The sequence below is a fragment of the Lepisma saccharinum genome, chromosome 14 (assembly GCF_977018435.1).
Source record: "Lepisma saccharinum chromosome 14, izLepSacc3.1, whole genome shotgun sequence".
Lineage (NCBI taxonomy): Eukaryota > Metazoa > Arthropoda > Insecta > Zygentoma > Lepismatidae > Lepisma > Lepisma saccharinum.
Genome location: NC_139242.1, coordinates 16,912,466 through 16,933,880, shown reverse-complemented (window position 1 = coordinate 16,933,880; position 21,415 = coordinate 16,912,466).

Here is a 21,415-nt window from a genome sequence, read left to right as displayed (position 1 = left end):
CATACCATACGTTTCCAAAAAATGAAGAGTTGAAGCGCGTGTGGATTTCTCGCTGTAAACGATCTGATGAATTTAATGTAAATAATACTCGAGTGTGCTCTAAACATTTTCTTACTAGTGATTATGAAAGGGATATGAAAAACGAACTACTTGGTTTACCGACAAGGCAATTTCTGCGTTCAGATGCTGTGCCATCTCAATGTATTCCAAATTGGCACGGAGATGCCTCTGCATGTTCAAGCTCAAGTGGAAACACGAATCAGGTACGTGAGTTTTTTAGAGTACTATACACTTGTTTAACTGATAAATTGCTATTTTTTTAAAGACGATTTTTCTCTCCTGCTCTTCTGTAAATTGAACGCGAGAACAGTATGACAAAAAATCACATTCATCAACATTATTTTGGATACTTTAGTATTTCACTCAAATATTACTGATATATCATATCAACACTATCTCTCAATACCTCTTCTGGGTGTTATGGTCATGGACGTCTGGAAGGGGGGAGGGAAGCCACGGCCCCGCCCTGAAAAATTAACGTAAGCATACAATTATATATTTCACACATATAATTTCATTTCGGTCACAGTAATTTATGTTAATTATGGAAAGAGTATTACCGGAACATGATAACTTCAAACTGAAGGGGCGTTTTTGAGGATGCTTGCTTGAGCCCGTCCCTGTTTATGCAATTTGTAGTGATTATCCGACTTGGTACTCATTTACCTGTCTGCAAATAAAAAAAATCTCTCTAGGAAATGAAATCACTTAAAGGGATGTATTAAATTGTCTGTAACTATTCATATTACACTAATGCTGGGAGCTCTGCTTCGATTGACCAATTTAAGTCAAATAAATTGCGAGACCAATACTTCAAGGTAAGGAAAGTAGACTTCAAGTATCTGCCGCACTAAAAGTTTCAGCAAAAAGTATCTACATTTACTGAAGTGATATGGCAGTCAGAATATTTATGACTTGGTTCCGTGGCCGTGCGGTCTAAGGGGCTGATCTTTGGGCTCCGACTGCGAGACGGCATGGGTGCGATTCCGCCTGGGTTCAGTCTCTGAGTTTTCGGCCTGTGTATAGGACCGGTGGCAACCCAACATCGTGAGGAAATTGAGGAGCTACGAGTGAGTAGCGTAACCCGGTTTCAGAAATCTCCTATAACAGCTGAGGGCGGCTCGACGTGCTGACCCCATTACCGGTTGAAGAACTCCAAACCTCTAGGCAAGATTGTGGGAGGGAGACTGGCAGTCGGGAGATCTGCCTAGACCCTTCAAGGGCTGTAGAGCAAAGGTTAATTTTTTTTTCGCACTTTCTAAATAATGAATTATGATTTTTTTTTTTTTTTTTTGCAGAAAAGTGTTCTAAAATTAGTATGAGTTAAATTCTTTATGCTCAGACAAATTTTGATACATACACACATACATACATATACGCTGGCTGCCTCTGTTGACAGGTCAGCGTCACTCGCTGAAAACCAGAGATGCCAGGTAAGGAACTGGGTTAAAGCATATATCGAACATTTTGTTTGTTCTGTCATATATTTCATCTGTTTGAACTGATCAACATTCATCCTCATCGTTGCGGTTAGCCCGAGAGCTGTAACAGCGACGAAAAATAACCAGCATACACACATCCAAATCTGTCGAGACGAAACAGACCCGTGTACAATCGAGACTACACAATATTCGGCGTGTTAATCTCTTGATATCGTTGTCGTTATAGTTGAGACTTCAGTACACGAAAATATATACGTATGTGCGACTTATTCACATGTTGTCTTGGCGCAACAAGAGTGTACTTGGTCATGTCCTTCAAGACGAAACGGGTGTGATAAAGGTTTAAATAATAAGTCGTTGTACAGATTTCTAATTCTTTGAATTCGTTTCTCGAAATAGCGACGAGTTTGACTCGTAATCATTGCTCAGACCCTCTCACCCTTGAATTTACGGGGTGATCCGGACGCAACCCGAGAAGGTCGATGGCAGGTAAAGGATGTTCAGACTCCCGAACCTCCGCTAGTTACGCATATGCCTTTAACTGATTTGGTATTGGACTGTATTTTTATCAGTTAACCCGGAACAAATAGCGATTATTCCTTTGACGTCTAATGAAACTACCATCCAGCCATACGTCTAAATCTTAACTATAAATCATCAATTAACATACGAATAAAAAGGCCGTCAAAAATTAAGCAATCACCATTAGAAACGACTTCTGAAACAAACTATAAACATTCAATAATCCAGCTGGCAGCAGTTGGGAAAACTACCTATATATCCACTCCTACGAGATAGATTGATTGATTTGCTTTATTTTATTTCACTGTTTGTGCCACTTTTGGCTAATTTACTAAGATGGGGATGAGTGATGACATGAAGAAATTAATGAATGGAGGCTCACAAACATCCATGCCCAGGCCTGGATTCGAACCCGCGACCCCTGGCCTCGTAGCGCGATGTGCTAACCCCTCCGCCACGGGAGCCGGCCTGCTCCTGCGAGAGAATAAGACGATGGACAATAGCGTTCTGTAGTTCTTTAAAAAAAAAAAAGCATAAGAAAATGAAGAATTAAAATCGCTTTAATCTGAGGGTATTGTGTACTTCGGCTATAGTTTTCCAAAAAAAAAAAAAAAAAAGTAATTGTAATGCGTAGTTTGCAATGGGAGTTGAGGCCAAATCACAAATATTTTGACTACGTTAATAGCCAAAATTTTAAGCTGAATTTTTACAGAAGCTACATACCTTAGAGGACTGGTCTATATTTGTATCTTTCACGCCGCCTTTCTGAATCCTTTTGTTAACCCTAGCTTACCCGTACCGGGCGAGAAGCTACATAGAGGGAGGGGGTATGGGCTCACATGCAAACAACTCTTCTTGCCATAAAAATTCAAGAAATCTTTTTCTTATGGAATCAGTACTTTCTTTGTTGATATATATATATATGCAGTTATTTATTAATTATAATAATTACAAATATTACCATAATTAATCTGAGGGTATTACTTCGTATATAAGCCTTCACGGACGGTGCTATACGCACGGGGAGCTTTTCCTGTTACCATAAATAATAATAATAATAATTAAAAAATAATAACAACAAATTTTTGCATGAGTCACACACATATTTTACCAATCACTAGAACTCACAAAGACCAAAATAATTCCCATTAGTGCATTTTATGTTTATAGAGGTGGAATTGTTTATTAAGTATAATAATTACAATAATTACCATCATTACCAGCCAATTGTACACTGTCACTGACATGAGTGTCTCGAATTACACGCATGCAAGGATGCGCCTGATTGGCGTACCAAGTGCATTTTGCTTACACTTATACATTACATGTATGCTTTTACGAACAAAAGTAATACAGAAATATTGGCAACACTCAGTGAACAATAATGTAATTTAGTTTCAATTCTTTATAAAAAAATCACATTTGAAAAATAGAGGTAGTGGGCCTGACAATTCCCCCCCTCCCCTTCGGTAAGCTAGGATTAAACTTAACAATAATGATGAGGAAGATTATCTGAGGTATAATTCATGTTTCCACAAACATCCATCACATTGCTGATGAACGCTTCATTGGTTTGTTTGTGCGTCCTTAGTAAATATACTAAGAGTCTAAATGCGATTTTAAAGTGCCACCTAATCAACATCAAAGCAATATTTTCACTTGAGCCCTCGCATTAACGACCGATAGAGATTGAAGATTATATACCTATCTGGCCATTAATTGGTTTCATTTGAATGTTGTATTTCTTGCTTATATGCTGTGTACAAATGTAGCGTTTCTTTGTCTTCTACAGGACTCCTGTGCTCGACAAAGACGTAAGGAAGCTAGGAATGTTAGGAAAAGGGCATTGTCAAATATAAATACCTTGTCCCCTAAAAAAGAAAGGTTGATCAGCAGACTAATACTGTCCCGTATTTAGACGACAAGGATGAAGAAATAGCGAAACTTAGAAAAGAAATTGAGCTGCTTAAAAAGAAAAATGTCACCAACTTAGCTGCTCTACGACGGAAAGAAATTGCGTTAAGAATCGCTAGGGACACAAACTTGTTGTGCTAAATCAGCCTAAGATAAAACATACAATTGTTAAAGAAAAAGTAAGAAAAGTGCTTTCAAAATGCTTCACACCAGGCCAAGTTCGACGCCTTTTGGAAGGCAATAAGAGGGTGAAATGGTCCTCTGAAGACATTGCAAATGCCTTAACATTAAGAGCAGGCTGCCTCCACTCTTCGAAAATGGACAAGAAATTTTAAGTGCAAGCGCGGCATCATTAAAGAAGTTCTCTGCTTACTCAAGGCTAGGGCCACTAACTTTGATTCCCGCGACAAAGTAGCAGTGCTCTCTTTCGACGAAATGAATATTGATGGTCGGATTTGCTTTGATTCTTCGGAGGATGCCATACTGGGGCCACATAGCAATGTGCAGGTCGTGATGGTGAGAGGCTTGTTTTCCTAGTGGAAGCAGCCTATCTATTATGATTTTGATGTGACAATGACAGCAGAATTGTTAAAGGACATCATAAGTGAAATTGAAAATTGCGGTATTCATGTAGTGGCTGTTGTTTGTGACATGGGGGAAAGAATTCCAAAGTGTGGAGGGAGTTGGGCGTGAATACTGAAAAAACTTTCTTTGTGAATCCCGTTCTAAAGTTTGGGTTTTTAATGATGTGCCTCATCTCCTAAAGTTATTGAGGAACCATTTTCTCGACGAGGGTCTGTTCCTTCAAAACGGCACAGAACTTAGGAAGGATATGATACTTCAAATGCTAGACCATCAAAGAGGAGATTTGTCAGTGACATATCACATCAATGAGGCCCATGTCAGTGTAAGCGGACGATCACGACAAAATGTAAGAATGGCCGCCCAGTTGTTTTCTCGGCGCACAGGACTTGCATTGAATCACATACTGAAGCGTCAAAGAGAAGCCAATTTATTCCTATTGGTAAATGACGTATTTGACGTATTAAATTCGCGAATACCAAAAGACGAGAAAACTCCCCTCCGAAGTGGATATGGCATGAATGAAAAAAGCCAAAAAAATACTCTGAAAAGGTTTCTTGAGGTAATAAAAGAATTAAGAGTGGGGAATAAGAAAGGTTTAATGCCTTTTCAGAAAGGCTTCATTATGTCCATAAAGTCTCTCTCTTGGACTTATATGAGGCCATGAAAGGAATGCATGGTGTGAAATACATTCTAACTGCCAGGCTGAACCAGGACTGCCTGGAAAACTTTTTTTCGTGTATTCGCGGATTAGGGGCTTTCTATAACAACCCCACCCCCTTTGAAGTACGAAATATGATTCGCCTATTGTTGCTAACCAGGAACATAGACGACATCCCCTTGTCTGGAGGTGTCTCTGTGGTTCAAGAAGGCAACAATATTTCTCAGGGTGATGTAGAGAAAATGCAAGCAGCTGATGGGGACAACTTGATGGAATTTGTAACGAACCAGTTATGCATTGATGTAACAACCACGGTCATGCACATCCAAGAAGAAGATTATCTACTCGACACGCAGATTTCAGATCGTTCTGTTAGTGATAATGACGTATCGCAAGATGCAATTAAATACTTGGCTGGGTACGTGGCCTTTAAATGCCGTCAAGTTGAAGAAACTTTAGGTGTTAGAGGGGGAAATTAGATATTCCAGAACATTGCAGCGATGACTGGATATCAATCATATCAAAAGGGGGGCTTACCCATCCAACACAGGAGTGGATGGAAAAAGTTATTCAATTTGAGATTGTGTTTGCATCCTTCCATGGGTCAACTGTTTCCAAGCAACCTAAAGTTATGGACACTCTAAAGACAGTACTGCAGTCAAAATTTCCTGAAGTTAACGAAATGATTATTTCCCTTTACGTCAGAACAAGAACTTTTATTAGAATTCGACATTTGAATAAACTAATGAAACTCAAGTCCATGGAAGCAAGTGCAGTCAGAAAAAGACGACAGTGGGTAGCATCGTCTTCAAAATCATAAGTCTCCAGGAAGGGTAAGTTGTAATGATTTTTTATTCTTACTGATATTTATTTCCGCCTCGGCCTCCACCGTATAGTGATTAACAAATCACATTGCTAAACCAAGACAGAGGCCAGACCTGTTGTTCATGTATTTGTTATTTGACGTCGCTTTTTACCACTTTTGGTTAATCGCGGCGATGAGTGATGATCACATGAATTTGATGAAAGGGCAGGCACAAAGAACATCAATGCCCACGACGTGACTCGAAGTCGGGAACTTCAGTGACGGGATTTAAAGTCGAACACGCCGTTAACCAGATTCCCCATCGAGCTGGCACGAGTTTCTTTGAATTTATTAAGGGATTACGCTTTCCCACGACATTGCATTTTATCCATTTATTATTTATTTATTAATTTCTAAAAAAACATATTTTGATGTTACGGGTTTTTAAACACAAATCAGTGTGGGTAGAATATTTATGCAATTTTACCATAGTGTAAACTTTAATGTAAGCGAAAGCATGTGTGCATCACTAGTTAAAGATTCTCACGTCTACAAAAAAAAAAAAAAAATCCAAAACCCATTTCCACCTCACTGAAGGATTATGTTAATTCAATTCAAATTGTACAAATATTTACAGCTGAATATGAACGCGGGTTCAGGGCCATGAATCTAACCTTTACTGAACAGAATTATATTGGTTCATAGAATGTATCGCCGAAAATCAATTTCGCTGATATCCCGTTGTCGCTGTTCTATTTTCATTAGATGCGAGCTCCAATTACCATTTTAATCCTTCGTTTTAAAAGTTATTCAAACACAAAAATAGTTATCGGGGTTCATTTTAAGGTCTTATTTTTACTTCATTACTGTCTTCATTTGATTTTTTTATTTTCTAAGAATTTCGGCGGGCTGCAGCCCCTTAAGCCCCTCCTGCGTACACCAGTGCTTGCCACACTCATCTAACCTACGCTCCCATCAAATTTATCATTTCATCATTCATTTTTATTGTTGCGGTTACCCTAAATACGTAGGAAAGCGACGTCATATAACAACAGCGACAGCGACATCATTATATAAATTATAATGAACAAATTATTAATAACAAACATCTGTGAAAATTTGAAGGTATGAAGGATAATAAGTATTGGTGTGGTAGCGAAATATTTAATACGTAAAATTGTATTTATTTACCCATACGCAACTTCAGATTTCAATGTAGCGGTGATATAAGAGGATAGTCGTGATTACTTTTTGTTTAATTTGTATAACGCCATTTATTGTAATTGCGTGCTGTAAACTTCTTCATGTTATTGCCTAGGTCTTATTCCTTGCGTTTTGCTTATTATTTTGCTGCAAATGGTTAATAGAACCAAGATATGGACAATTAAAAATGAAAATATTTCCCGTAAGCTTCCATTGCTACGCGAGCCTCGCCACTTGACAGATCCCCTTGGTCACGTCAGAGCTCGTTGCGGCTTCTGGCCAATGGGAGAGCTCCGTGTCTCGGATATTCCTTGCGTTGCGAGTCGAGTGGAAGCTCTTGTACTTATAAGAGCATGCCGCTTACAAGTGTGACAGCTGTACCGTGCTGTTACTTACTGAAACGTCGCCTCAGTGGTCGAGTCCAGTCACACGTGTGGATGTTCCCCACAATCTGTAAATCAGTTCAATGTAATCATCCTCGTCGTCACAATTGACCTAAACGGAGCAAAACGACGTAAAGTAGATAACATTAATGGACCCAGCGGCGGCGATTAGGACAGTTTCTCCCACTCTTTGGTCCCGCACCGTGGCCTCAAGCCTTGAACACCAAGAGAAAGTGAACTGTCATTGACCCCACCCCCCAGTGTTTGCATCCAATCACCGCTACTGACAAGACCCATATGCCCATAGTATTGAAATCATATCGTATATTGCCTCTTGATTTTTTTATATGACCATGTACCACAGTGATAGCGCGACCAAAAAAAAAAAGCTAGGGGGCAAATTGGCGATGAATTCTGGTAGTGTCAGTAGGATCTTCGTTCATAGCTTCGGGACTTAATTCTACATGTGTATGCCTTGACGAGTTACAGAATCACGACTACAAGAAAGTGAAAAAGTACTTTTTCTTTAAAAAAATTTATTAGCCAACTACCCCCCCCCCTCCCCAATTGATGTTCTTCGGTTGAAAAGCGTTAAAATAAAACAATTCCGCCTTACTCCATCGTAATATAGATTACAGAATCACAGAGCAATGCCAGTACTAGTCTACAATCCCACCCACGCATGCAAAAGACAACAGTAATCCTTCCCACGTAAATTGCGACGAGGAGCACAAAAGAACCAGAGGAGAGCACACCGCGTAGCAACCCACACGCACCTCTAGTTCAACCTCAATTAACTGAAAGATAATCGTTCACAAACATTTAACCGCTGTCATTTCTCTCCTTAACTGCATGGAAAATGAACCTTATGTACCATATAGATTTGAACCATACGATTTCACACATTCAAATCACTCGATTCGGTAACTGAATGAATCGGATACTCTTTCTTTGCTGTAGCCGATTAAGGTGAACCGATTAATATGTTACAATTCGGCTACGGGCAGTTTGAAATGTTCTCAGAATAATCGCGAGAAAGATAGAATATCTCGAAGTATTGAAATAATCCAATTTTAATCGATTATGCGCATCACTAGCAAGACAGTACACGCCTGATGAAGCCACCAGACGGGTGGCGAAATCGATGGCGAACAAAAATTACGCGGAAAAATGAAAAGTAAGCTTATCTGAGTTAATTACCTATCTCCGTGTAACCATAGTGTAACCGACAAACAAATATCTTTACATACAATGTAGAAAGCTAAGTCAATGAAAGACATAGTACAATGAATAAAAAATAGCACACACACACGCACACACATATCAACTCAAACACTACACACCAGTCATTCCAAAAAAAGAGCACACACATTCACACACAATGCATTTATTTACTTATTATGTATGTGGTGATTTAATCAAAAAGCAAGCATTGTTATGGAAATCTCACAATATGAAATTTGTACTAAATAGACAATCGTTTGCATAAACTGTCATGTCATGATAGCAAGTAGATCTATTTTTGTAAGTTCTATTATATCTCTACTAAGCACATCATTACAAAATAGATCGACGAGGCATTACTTGTGGTTTTCTTACCTGAGACCCCATTAATAGAGGAGAGAGCGTCATTAATGTTGGCTTAGGATGCTTGGTTTTGCATACAAAGCTTACTGCCAGGCCTACAAAGAAAGTAGTTACGATGGCAATGAGGGAGTACCATAGGAAGGACACTTGGTACAAAGCGAAAGCTTACACCCTGAAAAATCAAAATCAGATACTTTACTATGTGTTGCATTTATTGAACAATTAATATAATCACATTAAGATTAATGACTTTCAATTTGTTGAATAATCTTGGCCAAATAAGCTGTGACATTGAAAGTAAACCTTTGTTAGACTCAACTACGTATATTGGAGTTACATATGTATTAAATAATATGTTAAGAGTGTGTAAATGTTATTGTTTAGGTGTAATATTTAAATATATGTTCAGATTTTCTCTACTTTTCTTTTTATTGAGTTTCAAATGCTCTTTGTACTATCCATCATTTATTGGTGCGGTTATCAACTCCTTAAAGAAATTTTACAAATAAATAAATAAATAAATAAAAATTAAAGCATATTGTTGTTTATGTTCAGACGTTTTACCATGAAAACCTTTTATTATCTAGTTGTCACGCGCGCTTTTTAATAATATTTTCTAGACATTTGAGACCTTTAAGACAGAAAAATCATTTGATATTTTTAGCCCTGCACTTATTTCCATACGTAATCTCTTAAACCGTTTCACTCCCACGCGAGAAATCCGTGTTCGATTCCCGGGGCAACGATTCGTAAGTCGGCCCTAAGGTTCATTTCACTTCCAAACAATGGTGCCTGGTGACGGGGAAGGCAGCTGGAGCATAGTGTTGGCCACAACACCTCATGGCACAGTGCCGTCCATGCTGGAGAGATTTGAACTTTTTGCTCTAAGGGTGTGCATTAGACAATATAGATAAATAGATAAACAATTGAATTCTCAGTCGTAAGAAGTTACGTCCGGGACCAGAGTTTCCATCGCAAGAATGGGTGCAACCGATTGCTGCTCGAAGTGGGGCATGTGATCAGTGGCGAAGCGTGATGTCGCTGTAAGTAATTGGTAGGCACAGGCATGATACTAAGAGACATGGTAGGCTCATGCGCATCGCCGGGACCGCTGTGACGTCAACTGGTGAGCAACTCGAGATTTCGCCCGCTACATCTGGCAGTGAATCTTTGTCTCTCGCTAACAAATAGACGTTTCTTTTTTTTAGTGAGAGTTTTCTTCAAAATGGCTTGTACTGTGTTCCGATGTAATCACTACAACCGTAAGACTAAAGAAGAAGCTGTTAGGTATTTTAGATTTCCGAGAGATGAAAATGTACGAAAACAGTGGATTTGGCTTCGTAGAAGCGTGTGTACTTCACACATATATGTATACCTAGGTAAAATGTGGAGCATGGGGAATTCCATTTTAGACGCGAATATAGTTTTTTTAATGCAAAATTTGCCTAAATAATTTTTATTTATTTATTTATTATTATTTAGCTTTTACAATTTATGACTATTTCAAAACAGGTTTCAAGACCAGATAACAATTCCAAAACATATAAAGTTCTGGAGCTTATTCTGAGCTCATTTTGAATTTAATGGGATGGAAAATCAGCAGTTTGTAATATGAAAATTGCGAGCAAAGTTACATGTATTCATTTTAATGCAGATTGCTATATAAAGGGGGTGAGGAGCATTCCCCCTCCTCTAACTTGATTCATCCCAAATCAGGAATAATCATTTCCCACCCACTGAATATGAAAATCATATTTTTAAATATATCGTACTTTTAGAACCCCATAGCTATATATAAAATATCATTAAACTAATTTTTGACAGATATGTACCGTATGCAGTGCCCTTTAGAAGCCATGTATTCGGTATTTTCTCAGACTTCTAGAAGGTGTTTTACAAGTACTTTTCTATCAAATACGAAAACTTTGACGTATGTTAACAACACTTTTCGAACGCTTGTTGACAGCTATAGCGTTGTCTTGCCTTTTTTAAAAAAAATACTGAATCGAGATGATTCCCGATCAACTCGCAACAGGTCTAACTTTGAAGTATTTGTAAAACATTTGACATAGTAATTATTTGTAATGTAATTAGCTGTACCTTAATTTGTTCTTCAAACGCTGAAAGTACTATCATTGCATATGCTAAACCGAAATCCTTCATATCTCAGAGCAAGCAAAGTTAGAGGAAAACCATACGCTTGAAATATTTTTTTCAATGGTTAGTGGACAATATGAAGAGCCGGTTTCAAAAGCTAGGTTTACTTTCGGGTGTAGTCGTATTAAATGCAGATACATATGTGTGTTTTATGGTGACATGTTAATTCCTCCTTTATATCAAAAAGTGAACTTTAATGTAAGCGAAAGCATGTACGCGTCACCAGTCGAAGATTTTCGCATCTACAAAGAAAATTCAATAGACATTCCCACCTCACTCAAAGACCTTGTGAATCCAATCCAAATTGTACCAATATCGACAGCTGAGTGTGAAAGCGGGGTCAGTGCCATGAACTTTACCTTAACTGATTAGAGAAATCATTTAGAAGTTTAAACCTGATTTTTCTTTCAATACTTGTAGACTCCCAGTGCATTGTTTTAATGCAGAAAAATTTACAACAAGATGGATCAAGTAGCAAGCATTACAGTGTCCTTGACAAGCCAACTGGCAAATCATCGAACCTGCAGTGTCTCATTAATTTCGTGCATTCAACTGAATAATGTAATTTTCTTACAGTTTGACTTTAGAATTTAACTTGAAATGGTGTTGTGTTTCTGTTGCATTCAATATCAAAATGAGATTTTAAGCAATTTATGTCCAATTCTAAGCATATCTAATTCATAGGTAATGTCTCCTTCTGATAAAATCACAAATCGCACCCTGTTTTAATGTCTAGGAAATATCGTACTTTTCTATCAAATACGAAAACTTTGACGTATGTTAACAACACTTTTCGAACGCTTGTTGACAGCTATACCGGGTAAAGCATTTCTGTTACTTGCCTTTGCGAAATATAGAAGAAAAAAGCAACAGCCATGGTGAAAATGCGAAAATATTATCACATTGTCCAAACACAAGGATCAATGCAACATGTGTTAACTTGAGATACAGACGAAAAAGCGACTAAATTAGCTACAGATTTTCTTCCGTATTCTCCTCCCCTAAGCTATTGTAGAGATATGGAGACCATTAAACCGAGAAAACCTCGTCATGTTAATATTCACACTTGTTTATTTCCTGAACTTGTCCGACCAGCGAGTGATCCCAAGAATGCGCTAGCTTGTAACTTCCGTAAAACAAGGAACTGGAAAGGCAAACGCGTGGATCTAAACAGGATCTACCGCGTTTGAAAGGTTTAACAACCTTTCGAGGCCTAGAATGATAAAAGCAAGCTCCTACCCGGAGCTAGCTCTCTTTTGGATTCTGACACTCATCGACGCTACATGGATACTAGTCCGATTACTTAAACAACACTTTACACTGCTGAACTACGACGATGGAACACGGAGTTACCGCTGCCTAGCATGCTACAAGGCGCAAGGGATCGCTTGGCTTGGTGAACTGAGGGTCGCTGGATAGAACCTTGGAACTTTCACGATTCGGTCTGCGAGAAGCATTAGGACAAGACACCACACACACCTACCAGGTATGAACAAGCGTGAATAACCTTTTACACCAACTTTCCATATCTCTACCCTCCTACGGAGCAGGTTCAGCCATCAAACATTATTAAGCTCTACCTAAATGTTTAAATGAAACTTCCCTGTACCTCAGAGCCCAGGTAAAACGGGCTTACAACATGGTGGAGGTGCGGGGCAACGGGGGGGGGGGGGGGGGGGCGGAGTTTGAATAGTCGGCTTAGCCGGGAATGAAATGAGAAAAGAAAGGGGAATTCAGCGATAATAGAACGAACTAAGTGATTACGAGACATTTCCTTCTGTAATATGTGTAAATGTCGTTTATAAAAGCAATTGCAAGAATTTTACGTGTCTTGTGGACAAAGGTTTAAGCGCCTTCGATTCGCTGCTAATAAAAAAAAAATGAAAAAGAAAGAGTAAGTAATAGATTTGTGTAATAGTTCATTGAAAAATAGAGTAGGTTTTTAATGTCATGGGATATGAGCTATACCATGTTGTATGCTATCAATATTTGAACTCTAAAATTAAAGAAGAGAGTGGGAACATTTGCCTATATGTATTATATGCTTTATTAACATATTTAGTGCATTGCAGCTTTCAAAGAAGCAGTTCGCGGTACACCTGAGCGTAAATAAAAAAAAATTGCTATGGCCAAAAAGCCAATTGTTCAAGCAAGTTCTACGCAGTTCATTTGTTCTTTAAATCATTGATCTTGTTCTATCTTAGTTCATTCGTTCTTTATTTCTTTGTACTTTTTTCTTCATTTGAGCGTATATGTACCAGCAAATGGGGAAAAAAAATATTTGCTAGTTCGGATCATAAACACACTAAGTACTTATTAGTCAAATCAGCTAAGTGATATGTTCTGACTATTACTATGCGTTTAAACGCAAAATATAAAATAACATTAAAATATCTGTAAAAAATTAATTATTAGGCAAGAGATGTATTATAAATGTTCCGACGATTGAGATAGCATTCTGTAATCCTGATCTTGTTAAAAATAAAAATAACCTTGTTGTATTAAAAATAAAATGAGTTCGTTCTAACGCAGAAATGCAGTGCGAGGACGGGAAGTGGAAAGAGGGGGGGGGGGGTCGATGAGCGTGAGAAAATGCTGGATCATGGTATGCTAGCATGTGCAATGTACGCAACGAGGAGCGAGGAGGCTAAAGAGGAGGCTAAAGCGAGTGACAACGGAATGGTGTGTTAATGAATGCTAGTGGGGTTATCATGGCACTAGTCGTAGCGGGCTTTGAGTCTAGAAATAGTAATAGTATCAGTCTTTTGTTTATTCCTGCCGTCGATGAAAGTTACTTCGTAGGAATTCTCGTTAACTTTGCGAAGAATAGTTCCTTTGTACTTATAAGAGGACGTAAAGGCTTTTGACACGCCTGGAGTTGGAGTGGCATCTAGAATCCATACATGTTGTCCTGGTGAGTATTGTATTTTCCTAGAAGTGCTGTCTACGTACTTTTTCTGCTGTTCGTAACGCTTGTTCAAGTTGTCGTGTGCTGTCTTACGTATGGAGGTCAGGAGTTCAAGTCTCTGTGCGTTCGTCTGGGAAACATTGTCGGGGTTCGAAGGAAGGACAGCGTCAGCTAAGATCCTTGGGTTGTAGCCAAATAAAGTAAAATACGGGCTCTGGAGGGATCCAGAATGGATTGTAACGTTGTGGCTAAACGCTGCGCTAGCTAAATAGTCACACCACGAAGCTTTCTTTTCTAACATAAAGACTCTCATAACTTTCTTTAAGTAACTAAATGAACTCTCAACTAATCCATTCGTGAAATGGGCACAAGTATCTACATATTTTAGTTGTACACCTGTAATATTAGCTAACTCTCGTAAGAGTAAACTTGAATTGGGCGTTGAACGATCTAAATAGATCATTTCCGGGATGCCATGAACTAAAAAGACTTTCTCAACTAGGGCTGTTGCTATGTTTTGTGCATCGTGATTAGCCAAAGGAGCTGTAATTACATACCTTGTACAACTATCAACTACCGATAGGAAATATTTGTATTTGTGCGTTTTTGAAGAGACTAAAGGACCACATACGTCAATATGAATTCGTTGGAAAGGGATTTGGGCTGGTTGAAATGTTTGCAGCGTATGCGGTTTAGAACCTTGTGGTTTCTTTGAAATCTGACAAGGGATGCAATGTCTAACCTTATCGTACACAAATTTCTTCATATTGGGGAAAAAGTAGCGCATAAGCATTAAATTATATGTCTTTTGTGCACCTTGATGACTTCCATTCATTTTGTGTGCATGAATAAGGTCGAAAACTTGATTTCTTAATGCATGAGGAATACAAAGTCTATCCCTATTACCAGTTTTGATTTTATTAGTCCTGTATAAGACTCCATTTTTGAGTACATAAGAATACGAAAGCTTTTCTAGTTTAGGGTCACTAGCTTTATCTTTGTTTTCTAATACATCAATAATGTCTCTGAAATAGGGGTCTTTACGTTGTTCTGAACTAATATCAAAATCTGCTGCTTGTGCATGAAATACTTGATGAAAAAATAAGTCATCATCATCATCATCATCTTTCTTGTCATGATTAGTCTTGTCAAGCGGTAAACTTGCACGGGAGAGTGCATCCGCAAGTTCATTTTTACTAGCGCTGACATGCCTTATTTCGAAATCAAAATTCTGAAAATAAAGGGCTCTTCTTCCTAAAATAGAACTATGGTGTTTAGTTGAACGAAGATAGGATAAGGCTTTGTTGTCTGTGAGAACCACAAAATGTTGATTCATAAGAAAAAATTTGAAAGTTTTCAATACATAATATGCACCTGCAATTTCGAGTGAAAATGTGTCAGCTCTTTTCTCTGTGTCTGTTAAGGCTCGTGAACAATAGGCACATGGATGTAAATTTCCTTCGTCATCAGGCTGTAACAAGGCTCCTCCAATGCCAATTCCGCTCGCATCAATGTATACATATGAGGGGCGTTTAGGGTCATAAGGGCGGAGGATAGGGGCGGACGTGATCATTTCTTTCAGTGTTTCGAAGCTCTTCTGGTGTTCATCAGTCCATTGAAACTTAACATTCTTTTTAAGAAGCTTAAATAAACATTCTGTTGGTCCTGCAAAACCTTGCACAAATCGTCGAATGAAATTTACAAGTCCTAGAAAACTACGAAGCTTGCGTTTGGTGGTAGGGGTGGGATATTCCAAAATAGCTTTAAGAATGTGTTCTGAAATCTTAACTCCCTTTTGAGATACCAAATTACCAAGGACTTTTACTTCGGTAAAAGCTAGCCTACACTTAGAGGGTGATAATTTAAGGGATGCTGTTCGTAACTTTTGAAACACTCTGTCCAGTATGTTAAGCATGTGTGGGAGATTTGAACTGTAAATAATAATATCATCAGTGTAAACAGAAAGTTCTGAACTGTCTATTCCGCTAAGGGCAAGTTCGCTTACGCGATTCATTACACCGGGGGATGTTTTCAATCCCTGGCATAACCTAGCATATCTAAAACTACCAAGATTGTTAATAGAAAAGGCGGTAATGTCTTTAGAACGTTCTGTTAATGCAACCTGAAAAAATGCACTGGACATATCTAAAATTGAGTAATATTTCTTTCCAGCCATCTCTGTCATGATGGTTTTTATGTCTGGGGATTGTAAGGAAATCGGAGCTATTATTCTGTTAAGGTCGCGGAGGTCAGAGATAAAACGGTAAGTCCCATTGGGTTTCTTAACTAATAGGACTGGGTGTCGATAGGGACTCCCTTCACAGCGCTCTATAACACCTTGGTCTAGTAATTTCTGAACTTCCTGTTTCATGGGTTCTCGGTAATGAAAAGGAATAGGGTAGGTTTTGGCATACACTGGGGTGTCATCTGTCAGTTTGATATCATACTCCAAAACATTAGTTTTAGTCAATTTATCCCCTGGCCAGAGAAAAATATCTGCATACGTGTATGCGAGCTTTAGGATTTTTTCTCTTTCTTCTCGGGGAATATCAGGGTTAACTGTGAGGAGGGAGGGGTCAAATTTCTTTTGACTTTCACTAAGTTGTTGCTTTACTGTAGTATTTTCAATACAAGAGTATGAAAATGCAACATCTTCACTTTTATGTTCCCAAACGGAAGTAACGTCAGTTAAAATTTCACAGGTCGATATTTCGCCTAATATTGTGTCACTTTCCAAAGTGATTGTGGTTTCCGTAGGGTTATGTATGTGAATGACAGGTGACTGCGGGTTTACTGCAGCATTGGGAAGGACTACTGGATGCTGGCTCATAAGGGAAGCAGATGATGTAAAAAGTACAGGCTTATGGGTATTAGGTGTCGTAGTGGTAATGTTCAAATTGATATAAGTCTTGGATCGTGGACTTAACTGAACTGTGTTTGAAAGGGTAGCTTTTCCCTCATACACATTTGCATTTTCAATCTGGGTAAATATGTCATGGGACAGTTGGTGAGTCTTGTACTTTGATCTTAAAATACTATAATTAGGAGTACGTCCTAAATGACAAAGAGTTATTGTGTTGTCTTTCAACGACATTTCGCACCTCTGCGTTCGTAAAAAGTCATTTCCTAAAAGAGGAGGGACGTTAGTTGAATCTACTATTCTAAATGGGTGCGAATATTTACGCTTTCCAATTATGATAGGAAGAACTACAATTTCAGACACACTCAGTTTCGATCCGGACACACCTTGGATTGTGGATTGTACTTTGTATGTTTTTCTTTCAGTAGGGAGAGGATGGGAAGGATAAATTGAGATTTGGGAACCCACGTCAATAAGTAAATCTACCTGTTTTCCTTGTATGCTACTATTAATAAAGTATAGGCCATTTCTCTCAATTATAGGAACTTTATCTAATCTGGTATTATCTTCGATTTCGTTCCTGCAAGTCGAAGACGATTTTAGTTTAAAACACTGTCTCGTTGTGGCTTGTAAAAGCAGTTGTCGCTCTCGTGATTATAACGACCACAGAACTTACAGGCTGAGGTATTTGCATCGTCGCGATTAGCCTGATCTCGACGTTGAAACCTCTTGTTACTATTGCCTCTGAACTGGCCTCGTGAGTTCGATCTATAATTACCTCTGTGATTAGCTCTAGAATTATTATTATTTCTGTAGGAAGAGGACTTATTATTCCCCTTGTTGAAACCTCTGTTATGTGCGTTTTGATTAGCCGTTTTCGCAAATTCCAGCACATTTGAGCAAAGATTGAAGAGAGAACTTGTGTTTATCTCTTCGGTTGAGTGCAGAGCTAACGTCGAGATTTGTGACGAAAGTTTGTTTATTTCGTCACCAGAGGTAGCACTTGGAGCGTGTTCTACTCTGGGTACGGCTTGTGTCGCCGCGCAGCGGGCACTATCAGAACTCGGTATATGATACATTCCTTGATACACTGTGTGGGAATTATTTACGAGAGCCGGATTGGACTGTAGACTTTGGACTTGATGTGTCAATGGTGGGAGAAAAGGAGATGGACACTGGTTGTATGACACAAACTGCTGAGCTGGGTTGTGTGCACTACTGGGGAGGGGGGAATAGACCTGTGCATGCGAACAGCTGTGAAGTGGTGACGGGGTGAATGTCTGGGGCAATCTCGCCTGAGCGACTGCCTGATCAATTTCCAATTTCTCTTCCAACATACGGGAATTAATTAATGACTGCTGGCGTTCGAAATTCTGTAGGTGGGCAATTAATTCTTCTGTTCTAGCAAAATGCTTGTTGGTTAAACAGCCAATGTATTTGGCTCGCAGTCCCGTGATGATGTAAGAGAGAGTTTGTTCTTCAGTGGCGTTCGGGAAGTATTGCTGGACTAATGCTTTTTTAGCAATAACGTAGGTGTGAATGGGTTCGGTTACCACCTGTTTTCTTTGGAGTATTATCTGTACAGGATCTGCTGACAAGTATGATCCCTTGAATAGCGTACTTAGCTCGTCTTTGATATGGGTGTATGTCAAGTCTACAAAATTGGGTCGTTTCTGTATGTCATGAAAATAAGTTAAAGCGGTGTCCGTCAAAAATAAAGGTAACATCTCTTTACGCTTAGCTTCCGTCAATCCTGCGGCGTGTGCTACATTTTGAAACTTAAGGAAAAATGAATCAATGTGCTTAGGGTCATTTCCGCTAAATGGTGCCGGGTATAACGCAGTTGGAATTGAGGTGGCCATGTTAGTCGTGGGAATTTCTACAGTTACGTTACCAGAACAATTAATAGTGTTAGAGGAAGTTGAAACGGGAGCCGGGGTACTCGCTAAGGGTTGGGGTCGGTTTCTGTCTACACTATATTCATTCCTACTTTTACTGACTTTGTGCACAAAGAAATACCAGTCCTTTTAAGCAGTAAATAAGGTTTTAAACCTTCCCCGGAAAACTTCATTCAATGAAAAAGAACCCCTGCTATGCGTTTTCTACCCGCTGGCTGCGACATTTGCTCACCAGATGACGTAATGCGCTGGAAGGAACGAAAGTCGTCCGCCGGATGAGCCAACCTACTAGTCTTAGAACCATGGGCACAGGCGTGTGAGTTCGTGTTGTTATGGGTGCGACTTTTTTAAAATATGAAAAATATAATCTTAAAGTTATTTTTCAAAATGTAACAACATATTCTTGCATCTATCAACGTACCTGAATAGTAACGCTTGATGTGTGCTAACTCGTAAATCGTATTTCTTGATTTTATTGTAAATTGATGCTTTAGATGTCATTCGAGTGGCAGTCCTCAATGTTCCGATGCACCTTCTTTCTTCCTATGCCCGGTAATAGGCTTTTATGCTTGTTTTTGCAGCAATTCAGAGTAATACAAGTCATTATTCCCCTTGCTCACTTCACTCTCACAACAATTAAAGCCGGCCCCCGTGGCGGAGTGGTTAGCACATCGCGCTACGACGCCAGGGGTCCTGGGTTGGAATCCCGGCCTGGGCATGGATGTTTCTGACTGTCCGTTCATCAATTTCATTATATCATCACTCATCCCGATCTTCGCAAATTAACCAAAAGTGGCACAAAAAGCGAAGTGAAATAAAAAACCAAATCAATCAAGCAACAATAAATAAAAAAAAATGAACGAAAAGAAAAATATAAAATATAGCAATAAAACAACAACCACAACGCAACAGGAGGAAATCGAGAAACTAACGAAAACGCAGAACACTATGATAGAAACATTTTTCCGCCCTCGGAACAAGTTGTCTTTGACTTTCTACCCTCACCTTCCTTCCTGGACAAGAAACAGATGTGAAGCCCAGTTTGTACCGTGTGTCCAGCGTTGCCAACCTCCCAATCAGGAAAAGTGTGCTGATTAAACTCTTAAATTTTGCTAAATGTAACTAAATTGTGCTCGGATGACTTAGGTCTTAAGTTCATTTTATGCAGCTATTTTGGGGGGAGTTGTGATGTGAACATGCGTTGTTGATTAGTTAAACAATATTGGTAATTTCCCCCATTAAATCAATTACAATGGTTTAACCAATATAATTGGTTCATTATAACGCTTGAAAAAGTTTGAGAAAATTCGACGACTACAAAAGGCGGCGGCTTGTTTTATCTGTGACCCCAACTTTCTACCAATTTCCTTCAATAAAATGTTCGTCGTGAACTAAGTAATGAAAGACAAAGAAAAGACGAAAATAAGACGGTGGACCAGATGTGGCTGGATCGGCATGCTACGTTTTGTTTGAAACAATAAGATCTGAGATTTTTTTTATTGATTTATTGAGTTGAGTTGGATTGAGTTGGTGTTTTAAGTCCACTTTATGCACAGTAAGGCTAATCGGGACTGGACCTACAGTTTAAAGTGGGATCCGAACCACTTGTGCCTCCACCGGGTATCGAACCCGGAACCCCTTGATTACAAGGCGGCGACGCTACCACTGCGCCATCAAGGAGGCCATATTGATTTATTGATTTTTTTTTTCAAAATATATTCCTCTGAATTCAATTTATCTGTCTCCCAGGAACGCATGTTTGTAGATGATGCTATATTTTACCATTATGTCAAACCCAGGGTGCTATAGTCGTTTTCACGTTCAGAAGACACAATGGGCTCTTATGGACAATGCTTTTCTTATGGGAAATACGAGCACGCTGTTGTGAAATTTCTGCATTTACAAATTTAGCTTAAGTAAAATCGGTACCTGCAGTTTTGCAGGAAATTTTGTAGAGAATACGATGGTGAGCACAAAAAAGTGGTAACTTGTTTACATATTTTTAGATAAATTAAAAACTCAAATTTTCTGTGAAAACAAAATTTTTACATTGTTTTCATTCCTAACGTTGAAACATGCCGTAAAATTGAAGCATTCATTATTAAAAAAATTGACACTGTTTTTTAATTGTCATAGGTGACGGTGGTACTCAGAATTTATCAATACTTTAAAGCATATTTGCATTAAAAAATATTCAAATAAAGTATGTGGAGATTTTTTATATTCGTGCAGTAGAAAATGTCGTCGCTGGCCATTTTTTGTTCTGTAATTCCAAGTAAAAACTTCCAGCGACAAAGTTGTGAAGAAAATAATGAAATTATTTTTTATAACCACTCAAAGGTTCCCAGAAATATTACTTCCATGCATTTGGAGTTTCTTTTTAACCCGAACCGCGCGCGAAGTAAGGAGACGTTGTCTGGCCATCTTGAGCCG